The sequence below is a fragment of the Anolis sagrei genome, chromosome 2 (genome assembly GCF_037176765.1).
Source record: "Anolis sagrei isolate rAnoSag1 chromosome 2, rAnoSag1.mat, whole genome shotgun sequence".
NCBI classification, from domain to species: Eukaryota; Metazoa; Chordata; class Lepidosauria; order Squamata; family Dactyloidae; genus Anolis; species Anolis sagrei.
The window spans coordinates 87,488,176-87,516,141 of record NC_090022.1 but is presented as its reverse complement, the minus strand read 5'-3'; the positions used below and the strand labels follow the sequence as shown (position 1 = coordinate 87,516,141).

The 27,966-nt window shown below is 40.0% G+C and overlaps 1 long non-coding RNA gene across 2 annotated transcripts; it reads right to left on the bottom strand.

Moving 5' to 3' along the window:
- Positions 1–81: 81 nt before the first annotated feature.
- LOC132768927 (uncharacterized) lies at positions 82–27,966 on the bottom strand. Of its 2 annotated transcripts, XR_010909179.1 has the most exons (3): positions 27,526–27,966; positions 23,872–24,005; positions 82–4,311 (listed from the first exon to the last, which is right to left on the bottom strand). It is a non-coding gene; the product is annotated as an uncharacterized lncRNA (long non-coding RNA). The 2 variants fall into 2 exon arrangements; XR_010909178.1 differs by lacking the exon at positions 82–4,311 and adding an exon at positions 17,877–22,727 and having other exon boundaries at positions 23,872–27,711.

Sequence of the window (27,966 nt, the reverse complement as noted above, 5' to 3'; positions counted from 1 at the left end):
CCTTGTGACTCTATGGGGAAGAAACGTGGGAAGAAAACATAACTCAAAAATTTTGTGTTTAAGAATCATGCACTAGCCATGAAATGGGCACTATATTTATTTCATTATACAATTCAGTGTGGTATAATGGTTAGATTCCAACTTGCTACACTCCGTAGGTCACACATAAAAACTACCATCATCGCAAACTAGCATGGTCCATGGCGATATTGGAAGATGTAGTCTAACACATCAAGAGAACATAAGGCTGTAGAAGGCTGGACAACCCTAAGGTGAATCTATCATGGGCTTTTCTTGCCAAGATCTGTTAAGAGGGGATTTGCCTTCTGAAGCTGAGATAGTGTGACTTGTCCAGTGGGTTTTCATGGCCGAGAGAATTGAATCCTGGTCTCCAGAGCCATAGCCCAGTGCTCAGACCATTAGACCAGTGGTTCTCAACCTGTGGGTCCCCAGGTGTTTTGGCCTACAACTCCCAGAAATCCCAGCCAGTTTACCAGCTGTTAGGATTTTTGGGAGTTGAAGGCCAAAACATCTGGGAACCCACAGATTGAGAACCATTGCATTAGACCATAATGACTCCCTGAAATAAGAAGATTGGGTGAAAATTTCTTTTCTGCTTTCAGAAGCTTTTGGGGAGGGGGGAATAGTGAACACACACCCCATAGCTATACAATGCTGGAAAGCCATGTGAGGGAGCCCCAGAGTGGGTGAAATATTCTGAAATCTAAAAAGAAGAGTGGAGAAAAAAGCATTTCTATTTATCATATTAGCAATGTTTATTTAAAACATGTGTGCTTCAATAAAACAGAAAAATCTGCAGCTGTGTTATAACTCACGAGGGGGGAAAACACCACCACAACAATGAAAATATAGCAACAAAGGAAACCAAGTAGATTAAAATAACAGAAAGCAGAGATTAAAAAACAAACCAGAGAGTTTGGGACAAAATGGGGTGAGGGAGAACAAAAGTTAGAGACAGCATGCAGGTTAAAAAGTCTAGGCCAAATAACAAGATCCTTTAGCCACGTTTTGCAATTTCTCTGTGTTAAAATTGAATCAGGACTAAAACCAGACCAATACATCTGCAGTTGAGACTTCCTGTTTTGTGTTGCAACTCGCCATGGTCCTCTCATCCCTCATAAATCTGACATCTCATGACTGGAGAGAAAAGAAAGAGCCTCTAAAAGTAAAAGATCACCCACACTGCAGAACTGTAGCAGTTTGATACCACTTTAATTTTCATAGTTCCATCCTATGGAATTCTAAGGACCCTTCCAGACAGGTGAAAAATGCAAGAGAAATTGGGATTTTAAATCCCACTTCCTCTTGGGATGGAGGCCACACGGCCTAAACTCTGGGATTTTGTGTGGGGGGAGTGGTGTTCAGATATTCACCTCTGCTGATCCGAGATCAGCAGGGGTGGGTATTAGCACTCCCAGCTTCCCCCTCCACCAACCCCCCTCCACATTTCCCCCTGCACTTAGCGGGAGAAGACTGTGCAAGGCCTGAAGACTCCTTGCCTGCTTCTCCCCTACCTTGAAAGCACTAAAGAGGGTTTTGGGTAGGGTAGGGGGGATTTCTCCCCCAAGTCTCCCTGTTGGATCTTCCAGGGAGGAGGAACAGAGGCAACGGCTGCCGGCCTGCATGGAAGGCTTTGTCCTGTAAGTTGAGGGAGAAATGGGGGAGGGAGTCCAGACAGGAGAGATACATAGGCATGGGAAAATGTGTGTTTCTCAGGAAGAATCGGGTTTAAAGGGCAACTTTTAAACATGTGTTTTGTAGTCTTTAACCAGATTCCTCCTATGTTTTAGCCAAATACATGTTTAGCCACCACCCCTTAACCCGGTTTAATACATGTGTGGAAGGGCCCTGAGATTTGTAGTTTGTTATGGCACCAGAACACCCTGACAGAGAAATTCCAGAATTCCATAATATTGAGCCATCTGGTTTCAAACTGCTATCATTCTTCAGTGTGGATACAGCCTAAGTAAAATAATTGTGCTTTTGGGATATTCCCAAGTCACTTAAGTATTCATTTGCATTTTGCGTTATGCCCAGAACATCTTTAGGAAATGGTGAGGTATGTTCCATATAGCAGGGCAATTCCAAAAATCACCTTCAGAAGATTATTTCTAAACATTCCAGGTCTTGTACCTGTGCTCTCCAATTTTATTTTAGAGATCCACATGATGTTCACTTTAACCCAAAATATTTCTTGGGAGTTCTTGGCATTACCAAGGATTTTTCACTCTCATTCCCCAGAATTGCTCAACATTTTCTGATATGAAATATATCTGTACTTGCCTAGTGTGTTTCTGCAGTCTCAGAAACAGATGAAATGGCTGTCACTAGTAAAAACAGCTATTGTTTCCAGGACAGAAATTCAACAGACATCATATGAGGAAAAGAGGAATGTATGAGGAACATAGGAATGTGCGGAAAAGAGGAATGTATGCACCCAAATAAAAAAGTTCTAAATCTTAACCAGAGCAATATTGTTAAAACATTTTAGCATTTGAACATAACTCCTGATAAAGATAATGGAGGGAGAAGAGATTGTGGTGATGCCTTAGAACAGGCCAAATATTCCTTATCTGGAAATCCAAAATCTGAAATACTCCAAAATCCTCCACACTGGTGGCTGAGAAGCGACACTTTTACTTTTTGATGATTCAGTATATGCAAACTTTATTTCTTGCACAAAATTGTTAAAAATATTGAGTATAATATTATCCCATCTCCATAATTTATATGCATATATTCCAAATTCTGAAAAAAATCCGAAATCCAAATCACTCCTGGGATCAGGCACTTCAGATAAGGAATACTCAGTATGCAGTGAAAATAAATTTATGAAACACTGCATGATATTTAATATGGGAGAAGGAAGGGGAGGGAGGGAGGGAGGTTACGTAGCTGTATGGAGGAGCAGGCCAACAGAGGCACCTCTGGGTATTAAACACTGAAGCAAACTCAATAATATGAGGCAGATGCTTATTTATGACAGCCAGTGATTTATAATGAGGGAGTTTGTTCCTTTTTGAAAACGAGGAACACCCATTGCTTCTCAAAAGTGACTAAGGACACATGTTTGGCAATTGATCTTAGGATACAGAATACAAAATTGCGTCTTCACTGTCACTAGTCTTCACGATCTAGTTTTCCCCCTACAATGTAAATACATATCATGCCAACAATATTTGAAAAGCTAATAGAATAGACACTAGAAATTTTGCTGCTTGTGACTGAGCAGCAGATGGCATCATTCCCCCCCCCCCCCCACACACACACACACACATCAAAACTAGCTGTTAATTGGACACATTAAGACATTCCCCTCACCAAGTGCAATAAAAATGTAATTTTAACACATGAAATGATTAACAATATCCTGCCCTGGCAAGAGGAAGTGATATTGGGTTTCTAGGGTGCTTGTGGGAATAGTTGTATTTTCACGTTTTGGGGTCTTTCTGAGTAGTTTGGGAAGGAAATTGTCCCCATTTTTTAAATAATTATTTGGAGCTTTGAGAGTGATTTGTGAGTTATTTTGTCAAGGGAAACAGAATATCACTAAAGATAAAGGTAAAGGTTTCCCCTGACATTAAGTCTAGTTGTGTCTGAATCTGAGTGGTGGTGCTCATCTCCATTTCTAAGCTGAAGAGCGTTGTCCATAGACATCTCCAAGGTCATGTGGCCAGCATGACTGCATGGAGTGCCGTTACCTTCCCACCAAGGCGGTACCTATTGATCTACTCATATTTGCATGTTTTTGAACTGCTAGGTTGGCAGAAGCTGGGCCTAATAGTGGGAGTTCATCCTGCTCCCCAGATTTGAACCACCAACTAAGTTCAGTGGTTTAACCTGCTGCACTACTAGGGGCCCAGAATATCACTAAATACCTACAAACAGCCTTTTATAATATCATGACCAAAAATGAGGATAAATAAATGAAAAGCTGAAAAATAGTTAATTTGAGTGGGGGCAGATTAGAGCATATAATATAAATAAATCATGGCATGCATTGTGAGACAGGAAAAAATCTATGCCACACATTGGTAGGAAATGGCCAGGCTGTGTTTACGAAGAATCTCCAGTCTCATAAAACCTTTTACATCACTTCTGTACATCTGAAGTAGTAGCTGTTTCTTGGATTTCAGGACTTCTAAAATGATATATTCAGGTTTCTTCTCATTCCTCCCCCATCTACTCCTTTTCTTTTCATCAATGCTTTTCAGTGTGTATGGTTGTAATTCATATGAGTTGTTGCAGTAAAAGGACTCTCCTTCTGGCTAAAATGGAGGATAGAGTGGCCTAAAAATAGAGTGAAAGAGAAAACCAGTAAGAACAAGCAATAAATACTGAACAAGAAGCTGGACACATATTCTGTGAGGACTTGTTCATCATCAGATATAATCCTTAGGAATGCATGGTGTAGTGATTTGGGCACTGGACTGTAACTCTGGAGATCAGAGTTGGAATCTCCACTTAGCCATGGAAACACCCTGGGTGATCTTGGGAAAGTCATACTCACACTCTCAGCTTTAGAGGAACGCAATGGCAAGCCTTTCCTGAACAGATCTTGACAAGAAAAGTGTGTAATAGAGTTGCCACCGGGCAGAGACAACTTCAAGACACTCAACAACAAGATATGTGTGATGAACAACATACGTACACACATCCATGAAGGCCAAACTAGAATAGACTATTTTTTTTACTGTTGCCCAGTCGCTTTCTGCTTTTCAGTTAGCCAGCTTGAAGGCTCTAAGAGTCAAACTAAAGAGCATTTTTATTCTCTCTCTCTCTCTCTCTCTCTCTCTCTCTGCATCTCTATCTCATTTATTCATGTAATCAGGGGACGGCATAAGAGCAGGTAGTTTATTAACACGATGGGAATTACAAAAACAGGGTGAGGTCAAAAGGACTACTCTATATTTACAAAATACAACAACTAATGCCCTGCAAAACTCACTGAGGGATGTTGAAAAGGGTTTATTCTTCTCACTCTCTCTCTCTCTCTCACACACACACACACACACACACATATACTTGCCCTGGGAAAGCTTGTGTGAGTACATACACATTTTCGGGTATTTTTTACTACAAGGAATGAGCAGAAATGTTGATTGAATTATTTGGGCAAAATACATGGCTAAACAATGCCAACTATGAACCATGATGACTTGAGTGGAAAGAGGGGCATTCTCTGTTCTATCCCAGACAGATAATTTTATTTTTGGGCTGGGCTCATTGGGAGCCTAGATCTGTGGTCTGAGAGAATAAATCTATCATAGCACAAGCCAAGTTGTGACTACTGAGGTCAAAAACCGCTGCCCAAGCCAACCGACTCCCTGTTCCTGTTTTGCCTGTCCCTCTTCCAACTCACTAGAAGCAGCAACAATTGCAAAGAACATCCCCCAAGACAGTCAGTTAGACCCTGGTCCATTTAGAGTGCCCCAGAGCAGCATCACCCTTATACCTACCTCTCCTTTTTTTGCTGAGAACAAAGTGGGGAAAAGACCAATGTGAGGTAAATGTAATGCAGTGGTTATGAACAAGTCAGGTTCTGTAGGTTTGTTCTGAAGTTGAATTTGCATATAAGTTGGAACAGGTACATTTTAAAAGTGTACCTCAAGCCATATATATCGATGTGTGTGTGTTTTAACACCCCTGTGGTGTTTGTTTTTCTGTCTGAGCCCTTGTTTAGAAGATTTCGCCTCACTTTCTGTCTCTGTGATAGTTGGATTTTGGAAGAAAAATAAGGCTTGTTGTGGAAACAAGGATTGGTGAGAAAGCTTCTGTGGAGACACCTTTTCCCCATGATAACTCTTTCAGGACTGAATTTCCCTTCCAAGTGATAGATTTCTCTCATTCCTGTTGTTTCGCCCTCGTTCTTAACTATGTGTCAATTGTAACTCAGATATTTGTAACTCAGGGACTGCCTGCATGTGGTGCACATTTTTCTAGGTTGGAAAGGGGGGTGGGGGGAGCGGAGTCTGTTTTCCACAGACACATCTCTTTTAAATATTAAATTCACATTTGAAAAACCCATGAACACACACACCTGGCAACCCCAGTGAAGGTTCAAAGCTGAAATTAAAATGGGGTACAAGTCACATGTTAAAATGGAGAGAGAAAAAACTCTCCCTTAACCCTGAGTCACAGGGGAAATAACTGAAATGAAAGCCTTCCATTTTCAACCCATGTGTAACCCATGATAATAATAAGAAGAGATGATCTGTTCAGGAGCCAGAAGATGTTATGTGTGAATAGAGGACTAGAAACGCAGCTGAAATGTAGGTTGGCCCATGTGAGTTCCAATACCGAAAAGTTTAAAAGTTACATACCAGCAGATTTACAAGTAGGTTTTCTACTTTGCCAAATGAAGTGTTGTCTTCTAATAAAATAATTCTCAAATAATTTATATGGTTCCCAAAAGAACACAGAAGACAACATTTGATTTCTTATTCCATGAAATTATCTAAACTGGCATCATATCAGATTGATAAGAAGTAGGATTATGCATTTTAATGGTTTTTAAAATTAGCTTTATGATGAAGGAATAAGAACATTAGCTGAGCTATAGTATCACAAGGAATATTAAACTAAACTGATCAAATCATGTTACAATTAGATGCAAAATGTAGAAAGAACAACGTTCTAATCCAATCTATCTTTATGTATTAATTGAAAATTTCATGTTTGTATTCCCCGTTTCTTCAGACATTTGAGATGTTCTCATAGCAGAAAATCACATTTGGTGGTGTCATAAAGAGATGTGAAGAAGCAATTAAGTAATCTTCCATGCCAGTGGTCTGAGAGAGACAGTTCACTTCAAGATCAGAAGCAATAATAGACGGGTAACTGATTGCTAGGCTAGATAAGCTTTTGAGTTGATCCAGTATGAATCTTCTTATGTTTTTGTAGAATCCAGAAATTAGCTTAAGCTATGCCTGCCTCACAGAACATCTGGTCTGTGGCATCCTGATTAACCCATTCCATTAGCACTAAACCCACCATTAGAAACATTCTTTCCAGATAACTTTTAGGAAGACATGTATGTATTATCATGCCAACAAAAAGCTATTAAGCCAATCTAATGTTTAAGGTGGCATTCTTTTGATCACATCTAGCTTAATCAGCAACCAGTGACAGTATTTGCACTCCGGAAGCTATTATGTTATTATGTGAAAAGAACTAGCTCAGATAAATTCTCATTGACATTCTGTGCCTGAAGCGTAAGTAAATTAATTTTTTTTAAAAAAACCAAAAAATGGTGACAGACAAAACTATAACCAGGGACCCATGTAAATTAATAATAATAATAATATATTTATTTGACTACTCATATAACCATTTCAAAATACAACACAAATAAAATGCAAGGCAAAAAGAAGAGGACAGCAGCTGACCTTCTATTTACAGTCAGTCTTATTTTTCTGGTTCTTCTTTCAGGAAATGTACTCTTTTCTTGATAGCTTTCAGAATAAAAAGGTTTACTCTGATTATGGTGGTTCTTTCTTGTCCTTGCAAGAGAAATGTCAGAAGATCATTTCTGTTGGGGGACCTGCAGTTGGATAATATTGGATGTAGGTATCTGTATCCCAGTTCAGCATATGCTGGACAGTCAATCAAGAAATGTTTGATATCTTCCACTGTTTGTTCTCTCCATACGCAGAATCTCTCACTTCATGGGATGCATCATAATACCGAGTTGTTCAAACCTAGCCCTAGTATATATTCTTCTTAAGGGTAATAGTCAGATAGTGTTCTAAATGAATATTTCTTTTGTGAGAAGCTAAAAACCTTGTGGCAGAAGACCTACCTATGCTTGCCAGGTCCAGTTTAGCATAGATATCATGAGTGTGTTGCATGAGCACTTGTTTTGCCTTAGGGCCTAAATCATTCAAAATTGTAAAGGCAGGCCGATTTTAACCAACTCATTATTTAGAGCCTCTGTCCATGTAAATAAATTGCTTGTTCAGTTATGAACCACCTGATAGAAGCTTTCACGGGGCTTTGAAAAGTCACTTTTTAGGATAACCAGAATGCCTCAGCCAATCTGTGCAGTAGCCATGCTGTCTGGGGCATTCTGAGAGGCGTAGTCTTACGAATAACTAATCTGATCTGTGCAAGTCTTCCAGATCTCCAGAAGTGATTTGCCCCAGCCTTTTTCTCCATGACCCTGTTTACTGGGGATGCCAAGGTCTTGAACCTGGAACCATCTAGATACAAAGTTTGTGAACTGAGCTGATTCTGATCTACTCAAAGAGTTTTTAAGACAACACTAGCTGGATAAACTGAAACAGTTGTTTGAACATCTCTCACAAAACAATGGGAATAAAAAGGCTTCACAAAATGAACATTTACACTTCAATCCTTTGTTTGACTATAAAACTTTGTTTACTTAAATGACTGAACACATTTTTTTCCTACTTGAATCTTCCTCTTCATGTGCGCACAGCTGCCAGTGCACCAAAATGTAGAATCCAAGCTGGGTTGAAACACACATTAATAATATTATGGGCAAATGAGGTCCTGCAGATGTTTTTGGACAAAAACTCCTTTGATCCCTCACACTGGTCGTGCTTGTTAGACCAAGAACATCTGGAGATCATATTTTCCTGTCCCTACTACCAAGGAATAGTCTTTAGAAAGAGATTACCCTAGAATTGTATTAAGATATACCAGGTACTAAGGTTTGTTTGTGCACAATTCAAAAACACAGTATATCATCTTCCCTTCCCCTCTACGTCTTCCCTTCCCTTGCTCCTTGCACACTGGCATATTGCTTTCTCTCGTATATAAAAGTTAGGAACTTACTTATTTCCTGCAGAACAAATTGACCAAAGAGTGAGACACAATTTGCTTCATAATTTGGCTTGTACAAGAACTAGAGACTTACTTCTTTATTAAATGGGAGCTTGGGACCTGTGCCAGGTTATGGTCCACATTGGCACTGGAAGGCACACCAACAATCTGGATAAACTGGTGGTATGGTAACCCTATCACACCCACTAATTAGGCCTCTCAGATTGTTTTTCATTTTATTATTAGATAAAACCTCCCTAATCTTTCTGGGTGGCACGGGGCTATTCCATTAAATTTTCAGGCACCAGTAGAGGTGTTTCTGAATCAGAAAGTATCTCTTGGAATTGTTTCCAGGTTTGGAAAACCTGGGCCTAAGTGAGCCTGAATCCCACCCCACAAAATATATCAAAATTGTCCCCGCATGCAATATGACTGGAAGGGGTTAGGGAAGCATTTTGAGGGTTTTTTTTAATTGCTAACCGTGGGGATCTCAAGACAGTCTTAAGACTACCTGTAGTTTGCTGTACATGCATTCTTCATCACTGATCAACCAGAAAAGAATATGAAACTTTATGGCTACAGCTCACATCACCATCACCATCTTCTTCATTTCTTACCCACCTCTCACTATGGATCATGACAGGGAACAACAGATTAAAATACAGCAACAAATAGACACGTAACACAGTTAAAAACACAAACACCAATGAAAATACATAATCAGTTAAAATGCATAGTATGTTAAATTCATATATATCAAAACAATTAATTCATAATTGAAAAAGTTGTAATTAAAAAACCAGCTGGATAAATCACTATTTACTGAAAATTAAGCTCCAGAGAAATTTGTTTCAGTAAAAGTTATACTGAGAGTAGGAGTTCTCCATAAAAATGTCAATTTCACATCTTTTCTGATTTATTGCAATCTAATGTGCTCCTTGCCTTGGAGATTCAAATGTTTTGAGAGACTTGTGATGTTTTTCAGAGAAATAAAGTATATGTAGGCTTTTAAAAATGCAAACTGCTAAATAGACATACAATTGAAAAATACTTGCAAACACATTTTAAATTGTACACATTTCAAAAGTGCATATGGAAAATGTATATTGATTTTTCTACAGCAAGAAAAGCAAAATCTTGCAAAGTGAAATGAACATTAGTAATCCCCCCCTTTTTTTGGATCACACAAAAAAAAATCAGGAAAGAAAGCAAAAAAGACCTTTTTGGTCTGCATACCTATTAATTTATGTCCTAAAGTTTCTCTATTGTGCCCTATAAACAGAAAACAAATAACAGGATAACCTTTGGAATTGTTAAAGGGACACAGTAGCCTCTAGTGGTGAGGTGTGATCCATGCATGATGGTTGTTGGACTGCTTTCACCGCAGGGTCTCCTCCATACAATGGTTTTTGTCTGGGGCAGTCAAGATTTCATCACTTGTTTTTTCTGTTCTTGATTTATTTTATATGTTGTGTTTTATGTTGTGAGTTTGAACTTGCTGGGTTTGTGAACTGTAATAAAGAATTGCTTGCTGGCAATAAGTTGGAAAAGACTTGACAACAACATTTCTTTTATGATGATAAACCTCGCCTGGGCTTGAAAATCCTAGAGAGCAAGCTTCCACTTCTTTCATCTTGGCATCAACAGATTTACTCTATCTATTAATTTAGAGTGCAATAAACTAGTGGGTTCCAACCCATTTGCTGAAGATCTATGGCAACGAACTATTTTTTGGGCCCTTTCAGAGTACTATTATTCCACTTAAACTATCATATTGCCACCACATTTGTTGTTGTTGCATGCCTTGGAGTCATTTGTGACATATTTGTGACTTCTGGCAAACCTATTGTAATGTTGTCAGGAGCTGAAAGTGTGGGACTCGCCCAAAGTCATGCATCCTGGAACTTTCTAATACAGTAGGCTGGGCTGGCCTCCTCTCTGGGTGCAGAATTAGTGCAGTTTGACATAATTTTGGCTGACATGATTTAATGCTATGGAATCATGGGAGTTGTAGTTTGACAAGGTTTTTGGCATTCTTTGCCAATACGTGCTGATACCTTATCAAACTACAAATCCCAGGATTTCATATCATTGAGCTATGGTAGCTGCATTGATTTTACAGTGTAGATGCACCTTTATTTTCTTTCTACTGGCAGGTAATTTATTTTCTGCTGGCAGGCTTTCATTATTAACTGGTTGCTGTTGAAGAGTGATTTAAAGGGGAAGGGTTTGGTTATGTACTATTCTCCTATTTATGTTTTAGATGCTTCTGGACTTTTTCAAAGTGTTTGTGTGCTTATTTATTTAGAACTAGCCGTCCCCTGCCAAGTGTTGCTGTGGCCCAGTCTTGTGACCTGGAAAATAAAGTCATGAGAAAGTGTTGGTTTCTAATATATGTAATGTCTTTTTGCTTGTGGGTAAACAGTATTTCTTGCTGTTTCTTTGTCAGTGTTGATATGGAGATTGTCTGGTTTGCCTCCTCTGGAACATGCAACATATAATTGTCCTTCTTTCAGGGTCCCTTTCATATCTATAATACTATATTTGTGTGTGTGTGAATCACATATATCTATCTATATCTATGGCTGGATGGCTCTTTTTCAGGAGGGCTTTGATTACATTTTCTTGCCCCGGTGAAGGGAGTTGGTTTGGATGACCTTAAGTATTTTCTGTTGGTCATAGAGGTTCTGTGTGGGAAGTTTGCCCCAATTCTGTCATTGGTGGGGTTCTGAATGCTCTTTGATTGTAGGTGAACTATAAATCCCAGTAACCACAACTCCCAAACGTCTATTTTCCCCAAACACCATCTGTATTCATATTTGAGCATATGGAATATTCGTGCCAAGTTTGGTCCAGATCCATCATTGTTTGACTCTACAGTGCTCTCTGGATGTAGGTGAACTACAACTTCCAAACTCAAGGTCAATGCACACTAAACCCTTCCAGTATTTTCTGTTGGTCATGAGAGTCCTGTGTGCCACGTTTGGTTCAATTCCATTGTTGTTGGAGTTCAGAATGCTCTTTGATTGAGGTGAACTATAAATCCCAGGAACTACAACACCCAAATGACAAAATCAATTTTTTTGAGTGATGGTCACTCCTTGGGTAAGTAGGTGTCTTGTGGCGAAATTTTGCAGCAATTTGTCCATTGGTTTTTGAGTTATGTTAATCCCACAAACGAACATTACATTTTTATTTATATAGATACATATCCCGCCTTTTGGATGAAAAGGATTCCAGAGCACCTTGCCAATTGTTTGAGAGTTTCCTGTGCTCGGGCTTACGGTATAAAAAGATACAAAATACAAGGGAAAGGATATGGCACAGAGGGATACCTTACCCTTTTCCTTGTGGCTGGTCATCTTGATTCTGTCTGCTCTTCTTTCCCTCACTGGCCACAACGGGTTGGATCAAAGGGAAAGCTTTTCACTATTGGCTGGGACCAAGTAATGATGGAGCTGTCTATCTGTGTCCCCCCCCCCCCCCCCTTATCATCTTATCTATCAACTATACACAGAGCAATGGGAGTTGCAACACAAGCTGGTAAAATAATAGGGCAGTTTGTTCAATGATTAGGATCCTTTTGAGCTCTATTTTGTTTAACTTTGTGTTGCAAGCTGGCTTAGGTCCCGCATTGGGATAAAGGCAGGAAATGAAATGAAATACCACCCTCTCCCCCCCAAGCAAAATGGCTGCAGTCCTAATAATCTCAGCCAGAAAAATACACTGGACCTGAATTAAATAACCCAAAAAAATTGGTTTGTCGGAATTTATCCCACAGACTATATTTTCTTGAGCTGATTTTCCACTCCACAATCCACAGACACACACAAACATGCACAGAGATAATGTTTCTCTTATGTTTTGTAATGCTGTAGCCAAAACATTGGGCAATAATTTGGCTAACATAATGTGAGTAATATTGAGAAAAAACACCCCAACACACCCTGTGACACATTGGACAATACTGCCAAGTCAATATTAACAGCATTGAAGAAAACATAGTTTTGAGAAATTGTTTTAAGTATGTTTGTTCATTGGTAGTTTTACAGCTAACTACCAAAATGACTGGAATTTCCGTTCATCATATATTTTAGTTGTGCTACTGGCAAACCAAGAATATTTTTTCATGACAGCATTCATGTCATGGGGAAATCTGAACATTAAGGAAAATGTGTCAAACCTGCACTACTCAAGAACTTCATCTGGAGAAGTTAGTTTTGTCCTGCGTGATATATGAGTGTCCATGAGTCACAGACAAGCAGCCATGACGTTCCTGGTGCTATGAATGACATTTCCTTTAACTCTATATCATTTTTTCAGGCTTTATTTTAATAGGAGTAGGTCCAGATTTAGTCATGCTTAATGGTAGATCCATTGATGTGAGTGGGACTTAATCATGATTTAGGCATTTCCATGGATTTACTTTACTTTAGGTACAACAGTGTTTTAGATCTAGGCTATAGTCATCCTAAAAATAAATATTTTACAGAAGGCCCTCCTCTTCTGCAGGTGTTAGAGGGGAGGACACTTCACCAAAACTGGGGAAAACATGAATTAAAAACCCCAATACATTTGTTTTACCTGCGGTAACACTTCTCTAGAGATATCTAGGTTTCTAGCATGACTCTATGGTTAGCCTCCACAGAATTGTCCTGTAGCACCTAGTTTCCTAGGTAAATGCTTCCTCTGCCCAGAATGTTGATACTTAGAACAGTGGACCTACTTCTTCCAGAGCTGCTCTTTCCCTCTCTCTTCTCATCTTCTTCCTTCCTCTCTTCCTTGCTCTTTTTCTCTTTGTCTGACCTCCAAAGAAGAGGGTCATTTTTTCTCCTAAGGCCCCATCCACACTGCCATATAATGCAGTTTGAAACTCCATTATAAGGCAGTGTAGATGGGGCCAAAATTCTCTAGGATATTCTTCCAGGGTACATAGGCAGGCTGGGCCTATATCTTTGCACAATGAGTTGATCACTTCAGACAGATGATTCAGAGGAGAGAATCCTGAAAGGGGAACAAATACAATCAATCCTCCATATTTGCAGGGGTTTGTGATGCAGGAACACCATGAAACTGAAAAAAAATACTGTACAGTTCAGGACAAGCATGGAGAATGTGTGCCTGGTTGCTGGTTACCCACAGCCAGTGCCCTATTCCCATTGTCTGAGGCTGTGAGCAAATTCATACAGCACTGCTGTCATTCTTCCCACTTCCTCAGAACAGAGCTGCTGTGTGAAGATGGGACTCATGAAGATGCAACCCTGTCCCTTCTGAGGACAGAGTTGCTGTGTGGATGCTCACAGGACAGCTCCAGGCTTTGGGAGGTAGTTTCAGCAACCACAGTGATGACTCTTTTCCCCAAGTCCATCTCCCGAGGAGACTACTGTGTGAGGCTGGAGCTTCTGTATGAATGTGCAAAAGCCCTAGTATGTGCTCTTGAAAGGAAAGGATGACACAAGCAGTAGGGGAGGAAGTCGAGCTTGTTAAGCACAGCTTCAAGCTTGCAGACAATCAAACCTGCAAATGTAAAACTCATGAATGTGGAGGGCTGACTGTAGTTAGCTATCACTACATATATTTCTGGGGATGAGAAGAGATACTGTTGGATTTTCCTGTGTCATGTGCCAAAACAGGACTTGGTCCTCTGGCTGATTTTAGGTGCTCTCCATTTGCACTTTGGTGGCCAAAAGGGTTATATGTGTATGTGCTGTTTCTTTTTCTTCTTCAACATATGTTCCGCTTGATGGTGGGGTCCACTTTATTGGTTTGTTGGCACCATTTCACCCGGTCGTGTGCCTGGTCAGGGTGTATGCCAGCGGCCTTGAGATCACATGTCCAGGCAATGTTCCTTCGATCATCCATTTGGTCTCTTGCCACACACTTCTAAATCAAGAGTAATCTTGCAAATTGACTTGTCTTCACCTCAGAGAGTATGACCATACCATTTGAGGCATGATTCTCATAGTTTGTCTGCAGTTGGAGCAATGCCAAAGCATTGCTGAATGTCATCATGGATGTGGTGAAGCCATGTGATACCAGCTGTAAATCATAGCATCTGCATCTCCATAACACCGAGGCAGCATTCTGCTTCCTTTGTTGTCAGCCAACATTCGGCTCCATATATTAAAGCAGTTCAATAGATTCTTGATTTTAGGTGATCGGACATATTCTTGTTGCAGTGTACACGTACACCTGTTACCAAGTGCCAATTTATCTGAGCCATGTTAATCCATGTGCTGACTTTGTCAAAAAGGTTGCCATATATATGTGTATGTGTTGTTTGCCACAGTAAAATGTCTGCAGCAAAAGTCTTGTATTCAACCGGATTGTAAGGATAGTCTCAGTATCAGAACTTTGTAATATTTCCCCTCATCCTGACAACACCGTGATACTAATATTACACACTTCACTGGGTGCACTGTTGGTAGCTTCTTTGATTTGGCTTTATTGTGATTTATTTGTATTGGGACTGTGCTGAATTGTTGCAAACCACTTTGGGGAACCTTTCCAGGTGAGGGAATTGGAAGTCATTACATAAACGTTCTTATGAAATCAATTCAAAGAATTGTTTCATTCCAAATAAGAAAGTACTAAATAACTGAGTTATTTTTCTGGCTATTTCACTCGGAATGTATGGACAATATTGTAAGATAGGCTATTGTGAATTAGTACATAATTAAGCCTTATTTGCATCAAATCCATCTCTCTTGTATGTAGAGATACAAAATGGATATAATTCAAAGTCAGTGGTCTTCAGACACCTATAGGAATCTATTCCAGATTTTGTGTATCCATATCATTCCACCATGCAATCCAAATAAATGTCTATGCTTTCTTCATTTGGTTGATTTATATCCCATTTCTCTCCCACAAGGCCACTAATATGAAGATTAACTTAAAAAGTCCAAAATACCAAAAAGAAGGAATTTTAATATTAAAAGACAATGGAATAGATTGTAATGTTAAAACACAACTTAATTGAAATTAATTGAAAAATCAAAAGTCTTTTTGCATAATTTTTCCCTGTTGGTGAAAGCTAACAAGGGATGGGCTTAGTCTCTTTTCCAATGCCTGGGAACAGCTGTGTGTTTTAAAAATATTTGCAAACATCAATTGTTTTTAGTAACGTCTGACTTCAATCTTTTTGTTTTTTGAATGTACATAGTCTCCAAGAAAAATTCCCCAGAGGTCATCATATTAAAGGTCAGTGGGAACATAGCAAAGATAAACCTATGACGCAACTGCAGCTCCCAATGTGTTCGTCGTTGAACCACCTCAGGGTTTCCTCCCTCTTTCACAAATATCCTTCTTGCAAAAGCAGCATTGTGTCTGAAGAACACAGCCAAACCTGACTCATCTACTGCACAAACCAAAGGTTCAACTGTGGCTACTAAATATTTCAGCATAAAATCTAAATCAAAAAATAAGGCAATCATAAAACAGAAGCTCTTTAACTTGAAAAATCCCTATCTTTTTTCAGAATCTGGAATGTTCTGTTTTTATGGACAATATTGCAAGGAAAAATGACTTGTTGAAATCCTCTACAATTGAGCAATGGAAGAACGAGTCCTAGAGCATCATCATTCTTTCACTGCTCAGTTATATGGAAGCCACTGGATCAAAAATGCTTTGGTGCAGTTATTATAGGTTTCTTCAGTTCTAGGAAAGCTTAGAGGCCATGTGATTTTTTTTCCCTGAAAGTGGTATTAAAATAGGGTTTGCACATTGCATGAATAGGTGCCTATCAGACATGGTCAATTGTTTCTGCTGTTGGCTATTAGATGTTCTTCAGTTCATTTCTAAAAATGTAGGTCACATCTACACTGGCCACTTAATCTGGGCCAATCTACAGCATTATGCTCTGAACTGGCCCCAGATCAAATACAATAGCAGTCACACACATTGGACTGAATCCTTCACAGTACCTCGTTGGTGTCCAGACGGTCAAGTCAAGCAGAAATGGCACCAACCCCATTAGTCCATCCTCTTGTCCTCATATTGCCTCCACTCCTCACCGGTTATGGAGCGCCCTGTGAAAGTGTGACCATACTGGTCATGTCTGCCGAGAACACAATGGGGTGATAAACAAGTAGAGCAACCCCTCCTTCTTGCTGATCACATGGATGCCCTGCTGTATCCTCAGCAGATGCAACCACAACAGCCAGAGTATCACAAAGAAATACATAGCTGTTGAGGTATGCTGGTGGTGACAACACAAGGATGTCCTATACCCTTGTGTTGGAAGGATGTTGCCAATGGTGTGTGTGTGGACAATGATTCAGGCTGAATGGAACCCAATCCAGTTTTCCAGAGGGTCACAAACTTAAAGGACACTTCAGAAGTTACTTCAAACTCAGCATTTCATATTACAGGAAAATGGAGCTAGTTCAATCGAGACAGCTTTGTAAAAGAATGGAAACTGGATCAGCATTACTCAGTTCTGGAAATGACATTCACTTAAATTCTTCAGACATTTTGAGAGGCATCATCTGATATTTACCAGCATGTAAAAAAAAGGAACGGAAAGTGAGAAATACATTCTGAAATAGAAGCATAAGAGTCAAAGTGGCATATGCAAATAGCCACCAAGTGGTTTTTTGGATCTTTGATGCTGTAAAAGTATGATTCTAGTGGTTAGTAGTAGGTTTGTACAGTAAATATGACAGCTGCTTAGTAGGCTTCAATGGTACAGGCTCTTAATAACTTGTTATGTTCAGTTTTGTCACAGGGTCATTGGAAATCAATATGCATAGATGGAAGTTTCATAGTAGCATCAACTCCGCTGGTTGTCCAAATGCTCTTGGTGGATCCATAAATAAGAAATACCAGGCAATAAAGCCCAACCAAAAATATACAATTATCCAGGAGTACAAATATATACATGGTTATTAAATATGATACTTACATGTATGCAATCACATGGTCTAACCCAACATGCAACTATACATGTGTATTTGACCAACATATGTAGGATATTTTTTGTAGTCCTAGAGAAAAGGTGTGTCATGGAGAAGTTGTTCTATACTCTTAAACAAGGGGATATGAATTATTTAACACAGAAACAGATGTATATTTGAAAATATGAATTTTATTACAAAATTCAAGACAGAACCAAAAGGTATGATTTAAATACAGAAATAATTTGTCTGGATTAGCACGATTAAGCTTCATTTAACAGCTCCTGGTGTATAATCAGGAATGAATGAAGACTGGGTGGGGGAATAAACAGAAGGTAGGAAAGTTACAATTGTCAAAGAGGATAACTTCCTGACTGTGGGAGCTATTCAGCAGTGGAACTCTCTGCCCTGGAGTGTGGTGGAGGCTCCTTCTTTGGAGGCTTTTAAGCAGAGGCTGGATGGCCATATGTCGGGGGTGCTTCGAATGCAATTTTCTTTTTTAAGTCTATGATTCTATGACTGGAGGGTGCTGTGGATGTGGCTAGCAGTTTTAAAGGTTTACGGCAATTAAAGATGGATTGGCACACGATTACAGGTATGAGGGAAGAACAGAAGGTGAACAGTTTTTGAGTCCACAGACACAGTCAATGCATATTAAGGAATAATTCTTGATAATTTAATTAGGGCAGGGGTGGACAGAACATGAACTGTGCAGCCTTCCAGATGTTATTGAACTAAAATTTCCAGTATTCCTCATTTGACACTAGTAGGAGCACTGAGTCTTTCAGTCCAACATCTAAAGGGCTGTACCAATTCCAACACTATCTAACGATAAAAAATATGGTCTGGTAATCATCACCTGACAGAAAACATACCATAAAAGACAACTCCGGATTAAATAAGATTTAGAGGACAATTTTATGCATTATGTCTGCTCCAAAGTAGATCAATAGGGCTTCCTTATAGTTTAAGTGCATATGGGAGTGCTGCCTCAGGGTATGAACACTGACACCATTACAAATACATTAGTCTTCATGTATCATAATAACTAGAGCTGTACAAAATTTTGATTCTCCATTGTAAGTCGGATCTAATTTGTTAGATCCATGTATCTGATGCAATCTCTGATGCACAGGCATCACCCAGGCCAAAAAATTAAGAATCAAAACTTTTACCTGATTTTTTTGTAAGTTATGTAAACTTTGTAACACTTTGTGATGCCGTTTTAATTCACAGAGCAAACAAGCACTACCAGGAAGCAAAGCAAAACTTCTTGCATGCCTCCAAAGGCTGAAGAAGTGGAGTGGGAGACCATGGCCATTGCTCTTTAAATTCCCGAGCACCATGCCACAGACTCCATTTGTGATTTGCAGGGAAAGGATGGAGCTCTGCGTCAGATTCTGTTAATTAGCTTTGTAGGCAGGTACTAGCACTGGAGAGAGAGAGGAGTCAACGATAGCTTAAGCAAGAAGTGAAGATACCATCATTCAGGGGCTTTGAGGGAAGGGGCAGAGTTGGTTTCCCTTGCTATCTCTGGCTCAGCTCCCGTGGACTCACCCCTGGCAGGACTGAGGCCCTGACTCTGCAACTTGAGGCCAGTAACAACACCTGCTTGCTTGCCCAGAGGCTGGGGCATAAAGAGGACCACGCCTGCAGGGCCTCAGGCTTAAGCAAGAAGTGAAGATACCATCACCAGGGCTTTGAGGGTATGGGCAGTGTTTGTTTCCCTTGCTGCCTCTGTTTCAGATTCTAGGGACCACTTGGTGCTGCTGGACTATCTTGACTGGCCTCCATTTCAGCATCCTTGTGTCAGCACAGAGATACTATGGCCCTTGATTCACCTGGGCCGTCTCTTGACTGAACATTGCCACCCCGGTTTGGCATCTCATTCCTTCCTCAACAGAACATTTACTATGTTTTAATCTGTTTTATTGCATTTATATGCTTTGTTTTATAATTTGATATGCTATATTTATTATTTATTGCATAATGTGGCATTTTGCCATAATCTGTAAACTGCTCTGAGTCCCCTTCGGGGTTGAGAAGAACGGGGTATAAACATAGGAAATAATAATAATAATAATAATAATAATAATAATAATAATAATAGTGGAGGCTTTACTTCTTGCTTCTTTTTGGGGGTGGGGGTGTGCTTTTTGCTTTTTTGTGGAGAGCAATTTGAGGGTATCTTCTAGGGATTGCCAGCCTATTTTGTTTGTGTTGGTTGCCACAACCCATACAAGAAGTTGTTTGAGGCAGGCACAATCCTTTTCTGGTTCATTTTGAGGGTATCACTATCTTCTATGGCTACTGCCAGCCTATTGTAGAGAAATTCTTGTACTTTTTAAAAAAGATTTTGTAAAAATCTAAGAAAAAAAATCCTCAAAATGCAATAGATGAGTGAAACGTTCTGAAACTTGGAGGTGGGGGTAACAGTGGTAAATATGTTCTACCATTGTAGCAAGTTCCACCCCAATAGCTCTAAAAATGAGTGAGAAAGGAGCCCCAGAAGCTCCCACCCCCAACAATTACTTAATGAAATAGTAATGAATAATTTGTTACTCTCATTATAACAAAACAGGCACTTCTGATATTCTAGAAACACTTTAGAAAAGACTCATCAGTGCCCCCTAATTTTGTAATGAGTACTGAAACATATTTACATCGAGTGCACAAGCCTAAAAATCTTTGCCGTGTTTACAACAACAAACTAGAACAATCGTTTTCTTCTAGTTATTATTTTATTAGTGTTGAGGCAAGACTTTGCATTCTATCCTCAAAGGTAATACTTCCATCAAGTATGATGATCTGAATGGTTTAAGTGTTGGACTAGATTTGAATCCTTTCTCAGCCATGGAAATCCACTAGGTGCCCTTGGACAAATCAGTCTCTCAGCCTCAGAGGAAGGCAAGCCTAGGTGGGAAGCAAGCCTAGAGGAAAGCAAGCCTAGGTGGGAAGCAAGCCTAGGTGCGAAGCCTAGGTGGGAAGCCTAGGTGATGAGTTGGCTTTAGAATTGCCACAAGCTGGAAATTACATGAAGACAAACAGTAACAAAGGAATGTGAGTAGGGTCTTTTTTTCATTTTGAGAATCATTGTACTTTGAATAAGCAGACCATTGCAGCAAAAGCTAGGCAGTTTTGCAGAAAGTTTGAAACACAAGAGTGCAACACAAGCTTTCATGGTCTGAAGTCATCATTTTTTCCCATTAGAATAACTTTGCCTTTTGTTTATTTATGTAGGAATTCATCTATTTTTTCCCAAGGCAGTCCACAACATATTAAATGGTAACAATGCATTGTACCATATTATAACCAACTCAGCCATAACCCAAAAATGCAACAATACAGTGAAAACAGTAGAATAAAACAGCTTTTAAAAAGAAATCAGGAATAAACTAAAATAAAACAGAAGCACTTCAAATAAGGCCCTAGGCTCTGAGTGAGCCTACATACCATGGCTACTGTCTGTTTGCTCCTATATTCAATTATACTATTGTGTCTTGGTCTTCTAATTTCCCACACAATCTTCCCATTCCTGGAGATCTAACAGGGAAATTAAGATTTCTGGGCTATCTCATCCCCCTATACAAACCTCCCATAGTCTTCAGATCATAAGGGGAGGGGGCTTTTTCTATGTTACCATCACAAGCCCATCTGGAGAGGACACCCAGTAGAGTCTTCCCAGCAGCTGCATCCGGCCTGTGGTATATCTTTCCATAGCAGGCTGTGCTGCTCCTTTCACCAGCAGGCAAGACCTGTTTATTCAAACAGGCATTTAATGATTGGTTACAAGGAACCTTTTCAATGAGATATGTACATGCTGCATTGATAGTGTTTTGGTGGAATGATTTGTACAACTGTGTCTTAAATTATTATCAAGTTTTTAGCTCACCTTGTATTATCTTTCTGTATGCCACCTTGCCATTAATCTGGGAGAAAAGCAGCATATACATCAAACAAATCCTTCATTGCCTATATAAAATTTAATAGCAGTTTGAAATATCCTGTTTACCAGGTCCTCAGGTTATGATTTTGGACTGCTGTTGCTTATTGATTCTGTAAGGACTGGTAACTTGACTGTAGCATTTTATTTGCACTATGTTTTATAGTTCTTTTTCTTAAAGTATGTCTCTAAAGAATATTGGTTGCCTTTGGACAATGTAATCGATAATAATAATAAACTTTTTTGTATTTCACCATATCTCCCTGAGGGTATAGAAATATAATATACCAGCAGGATCAACAACAGAAAGTTTCTTCACTTTTTACAGGAGTGCTCCTGTTCAGAATGTTGAAAAGTTACTTTCTCCATCCTGGTCTTTTCTGCTGAAATCAACATTATGTGACTTCCAAGTAGATGAATTGCAGTCAATTTAGAGTCCCCACAGGTCATACTCCTGCTCAGAGCTCTAGCCAACTTTGAACAGATCCTTGTGATGGTATTTGAGGCCTTCTGTATTATTCAGTGGTGAAAATCTCAATTGCTCTGGGACTACAACTACTTTATTATGTATTGGGGTGAAGTTTCTGGAGCATGGAAAGAGCTTTCCACCTGAATTTCTTTTTTTTCTAGTGCCAAGGTGATGGAGGTTTTTTAAGCATCACGCCGTCAACTCTAATCTACAATTTCACCACTCCTAACTATATGTTATTATGTTGAAAAGAGCAAACCCTCTGTCAGACTCCATCTTCGTAATTTTTATAGACACCCCCCCCCCCATATTTTTGTGGAATCTGAAACATATAAGTTACCTGGCAAATGGCAATGTGATCAATTATCTCCACAGAGATGGTCGAAATTACAAAAAGACAGTCATGGAACAATCCTGCAGCGTATAATACTATTAAATATTGCCAGGCAGAAATGGCACTGAGAATGGCTTGAATTCTGAGCCAAATATCCACCAATCAGAATATACCTCCAATTACAGTAAAGGTGATGCTTCTTCAGTTCTCCTCTGAGCCTTTGGTGTCAGCTGAAATCCAACACTTCTGGCAAAAGTCTTGTGCGCTATTTGCCAGCTTGCAGAGGGTTCCAATTTCAAAATGTTTTAAGAATTGGAAATAGAAAATATTCATTTTCACAGAGAATAAGATCATAAATAAAAAGAGCACCAGTATTATAGTACTTTCTATTGTCCCATCCTGGACAATTTCTATGAATGTCTGTAAAGCGTTGAACCAAGCAAAACAATGTAATCAACTCCTATTTCCAGTTAAGTAAAGAACCAAGCAGAAAGTCATTTGGAGTGGGTTAGCAGCTTATAAAACAAAATTAGGCATAGAATTCACTAAAACTATGGGCCTTTCCTTATTTGACAAAACCCTTTGGCCAAAAAGTACTTTTTACAATGTGCTTCTATTGTCCTTTTCACCTTCATCCAGCTGGATAATTTAAAACTAAAATCTGCATTGACAGAAAGGCGAAGAAAGGGACAAGAAACATAGACTTCCAGTATTAGATTGCAGCTGTTGGTCTGCAGTAAACACTACAATAAAGCTGGAGGTGGGAAAGAGTAGGATTCTACTCTAGATGACGCTACTGTAGGTGTGTGTACCTGTCTAAAATAGTCAGGTTCAACGGCACCAGCCTCCAGAATCCCTTAACCTTGTATGAATGAATAGCAACAAAGAAGTCTGCTTCCCTAGCCGAATCCAGGATGTTTTAAAAAACTGATAGATTATAGATTAAGCCATCAAATGAAATTGAATTCACAAGAAAAATGATGAAGCAAAAAGCCACCCCTGTAGGCAGTTTAGAAGAACCCTTTATGTTATCTCCACATAGTTCAAAATGTTTTTGTATACTTGCGCTTGGCTTACATGACCTATTTCTACATGTGCACCTTGCCAGTAAGGGGTAAACCTTCGCAAACATTATTGAACTGCTGTTATGGAAATCACACTCAGACAGACTATGTTCATATTTACAATCCAACCACAATGAAAGGGCTGCATTATTCCCCTCGCATACACATTAGACAGTGAAACTAGAGACAAATCATTTTGATCAGATAAATCATTCTCAATATAAAGTTCAGCATCAAAGCCTGCCAATCTGAAATGTTCATAGAGACAGAAATGTTTGTTAACAGGCAAGTCAAATAAAGGATTGATTTTTTTTAAGAAAAAGGACATTAATAAGCTTACATAACAATGTACTTACCATGTTAAGGTGTGCAAAATGAGAAGCACCTCGTGTTACAATCTTTGTTCCCATTAAGTATCCAGACCAGAAAACTAATACTTGTCACTGTCCATCTGTTCAAAATGTTTGCCTCATTAGGATATTGATGACAGCTATAAGCAGCAAAGCAGGTTTATAAGCAAAGATAAAAAACATGATCTTGCATTACACTATTTACAGCACACACTCTACACGCTAAAGAACCTTTATGCTGCTCTCATATACAGGATCCAGCTAGAAAATGTCTTACTATCCACACTCTGAATAAGTGGTTCAATGTGACAAACAGCTTAAAAATCTATTGGTAGGATTGCATAGATTCACTGTATGTTAACTCCCAAATTCCTTGTTGTATAATGCAAAGAATACTGAGACTGTACATATTCTTGGCAATGCTGATAATTATGTGTTGTTTGTATTGTGTTAAAAAAGCATAAACTACATAAACTAAAATGTGTAAACAACCTGTCTGTTGATTCTACTGTAGTCTTGAATATGATTGGGAGTAGGTTACATACCAGGGACCTGAGCCATAACAGCCAAGCCATCCCTTAATAGCAGTACAGTAACCTGACACCTGTCTTATAATAAACTATGTATATACATACAATCAACTTTGCCTTATAAACTGCATTTTAGTGTCCAAAATGATTTATCTGTGATTGTCCAAATATCCAGCATTAAAATATCCTAATCAGAATTAAATGTGGTGAACAGGACTTAAACACCCAGTTCCCAATAAGTGAGCCTTTTTAACCTGACAGCTCTGCCACCCACTAACCTATATTTCTAGTGATCTTTCTCAGCACAGCCCACACCCTGTATTTTTAATAGAAACGACTTCCACACAAGTATAATCCTCAATATCAAGCCCTTGAATAGGCAGGCCTATTCATTTCCCCTCAAATCGTATTCAAGTCAATCCTTTCCTTCAGTCTCTACCTTTAAATTGCATAAAGACTCACCTAGCAAGGTTTTCAGTCTGTTTTTGACCTATTTACTCAGATTCAAATCCTAATGAGTTCAAAGTGATTTAATCCTTAATGCGGAGGTTAGCAAATGACAACATAGGTACGACATATAACACACAAGGCCACCTTTTCTTCTTCAGCTGGGGAGTGCCACTAGGGCTAAGTTTTTCAAGGACTGCAGTCTCAGCTTAACCATTTCATACAGCATTATCCTACCCTTGTCGATTTATGTATCATATCAATAGAGCTGTTCTATTTAAATGAAACTGCCCAATGTCTGACAGAATTATTTAACACTAATGCATTGCCATCAATTTTCAACAGGCAACCTCAAAGAGAGGCTAAATTATTTTTTAATTCCAAAAAGCAAACCTTGATTTTACCATTTTATATAAGGGACATTGTTTTACTAAGTATATTATGAGGCTTCCATATCCAGATTTTGGTATACATGGAGGTTCTGAAATAAAACCCCAGAGATAGTAAGAGCCCACTGCAATTGTCAGATCTCCATGGCTTGCTAATCACTCCTTTTTTTTCTCCAACCCTTCCCAGGAACCACCCACACCTTCCAAGAGTAGACCTCTGTATCCTATCCACACTTGCATGGAAGTAAATCCATTGGTCCTGGAGGAGCCTACTGCCAGTTTCACCACTACCTGATCATACACACATCTACTCTGAAGCAATTCCCACTGATTCTTCTCCCACTCCAGGTGCATTAATTTATAAGTCACAGCCTGGGCCTTTAGGCAGAATAAAGATGCACCTGCAGTGTAAAATTAATGCAGTTTGACACCATTTTAACCGCCATAGGTGTTTTTTTGTGTGTGTGGGGAGTGACTTGAGAAACTGCAAGTAGCTTCTGGTGTGAGAACTGGCCATCTGCAAGGCTGTTGCCCAGGGGACACCCGGATGTTTTACCATCCAATGGGAGGCTTCTCTCATGTCCCCGCATGAGAAGCTGAAGCTGACAAGGGTTTAACCCACGGTGCCACCGGGGGCTCCATAGGTGAATACTATGCCATAGGTGAAGGCTATAGAATCATGGGAGATTTAGTTTTACAAGTGCTTTGGCCTTTTCTGCCAAAGAATCTGGGGCTTCACCAAACAACAGCTCCCTGGATTCCATAGCATCATCCATGACAGTTAAAGCAGTGTCAAACTGCATTATTTCCATAATATCGAATAGATGCATTCCAAAAGATGCTTGTAACCTCCCCCCTACTCCACCCACCCAACAAATCAGGAGGCACAACCCTGTCAGTCTGGAAAATGAGTCTGCAAAGGGCTCTTGTAGTACCTTTAAGACTAAGGCTGGATCTACACTACAATATAATCCACATTGTCTGCTTTGAACTGGATTATATAGGGGTCCTTCCATCCTGCCCCTTTATCCCAGGATCTGATCCCAGATTATCTGATTATCTCAGGATACCTGGCAGCGGGGACTCGTATATTCCAGTTTAAAGCAGATAATCTGAGATCAGATCCGGGGATAAGGGCAGTGTGAAAGGGCCATAAATCTTCACTGCCATGTAATCCAGTTCAAATCAGATAATTATCTCCACTTTAAAAGCAAATGTTTCAAATCCTCTCGCATCAGACAGTAGGGTAAAGTTTCCTATTGTTGTCTTACTGCACTGCCCCAAAGGCCTGGTCCCACAGCCAAGTTTTTACCATCTTTCTGAAGGACAGGAGGGAGGGGGCTGATCTAATCTCACCAGGGAGAGATTTTCATAGCCGAGGGGCAATCACTGAGAAGGCCCTCTCTCTCTCTTGTCCCCACCAATCTCAACAGTGACAGGACCCAGAGCAGGCCCTCCCTGGAAGATCTTAGTCTCCGGATGGTTCACAGAGGGAGAAAATCCCACAATATCTGCTTTGAACTGGGTTATCTGAATCCACACTGCCATAAATTCCAGTTTAAAGCAGAAAATGTGGGATTTTATACAGCTGCGTGGCATTGGTCTCAGATAACCCAGTTCAAAGGAGATAGATACTGTGAGATTTTTGCCTTGATATTCTGGGTTATAGGGCTGTGTGGAAGGTCCCTTATTCTCTATACCAGGCATGGACAAACTTGGGCCTTTTTCCAGGTGTTTTGGACTCCCAGCTTCCACAATCCCTAACAGTGGCTGTTAGGAATTATGGGTGAAGTCCAAAACACCTGGAAAAAGGCCCAAGTTTGCCCATGCCTGGCTGTTAGTGATTGTGGAAATGGGAGTCCAAAAGACCTGGTGGGAGGGCCCAAATTTGCTCAGGCCTGTGCCACACTGTAGAATGGCGCCACTTTCACCAAAATGACTCAGTGCTACGGACTTTTGGACTTCCAATTCTCACAATCCCTAACAGTCTATGGAATTATGGGAGTTGAAGTCCAAAACACCTGGAAAAAGGCCCAAGTTTGCCCATGCCTGGCTGTTAGTGATTGTGGAAATTGGGAGTCCAAAAGACCTGGCGGGAGGGGCCCAAGTTTGCTCAGGCCTGTGCCACACTGTAGAATGGCGTCACTTTCACCGAAATGACTCAATGCTATGGAGAACGGAGAGTTGCAGTTTGACAAACACTGCCGGTGCCTCACCGAACTGCAACTCCAGAGCATTGAGCCACGGGCCAGGCGGCATCCATGCCCCTTTTACCAGAGGTCATACTTACTTACCTACTTTACTTAGGCAATCCCTCGTTGGACAAGTAGGATAGTCTTCCAGGATCAATATTCTTGTGACTGTGGAGCCCTATTCTTGACCTGTACCTTCTCCCTCAGTGAGGGCATTGGTTTCCAGGTGGAAGGCAGTCTTGGTCGGGGTTGGCTTGATGCATCCTCCTCTTGGAACGTTTCTGTCTTTCACCCTCCATTTGTGCCTCTTTAAATTCTGCAGCACTGCTGGTCACAGCTGACCTCCAGCTGGAGCGCTCAAGGGCCAGGGCTTCCCAGCTCTCAGTGTCTATGCCAGAATTTTTAAGGTTGGCTTTGTGGCCGAAGCCTACCGGACTCACCACGCGTGGCCTTTCCTCCGGACCTCCCAGCGACCCCAAACGCCGCCATCTTCAGGCCCAACCGCTTCCTTCGGCGGAGGACCCTGAAGCCTGCCTGCCTGCC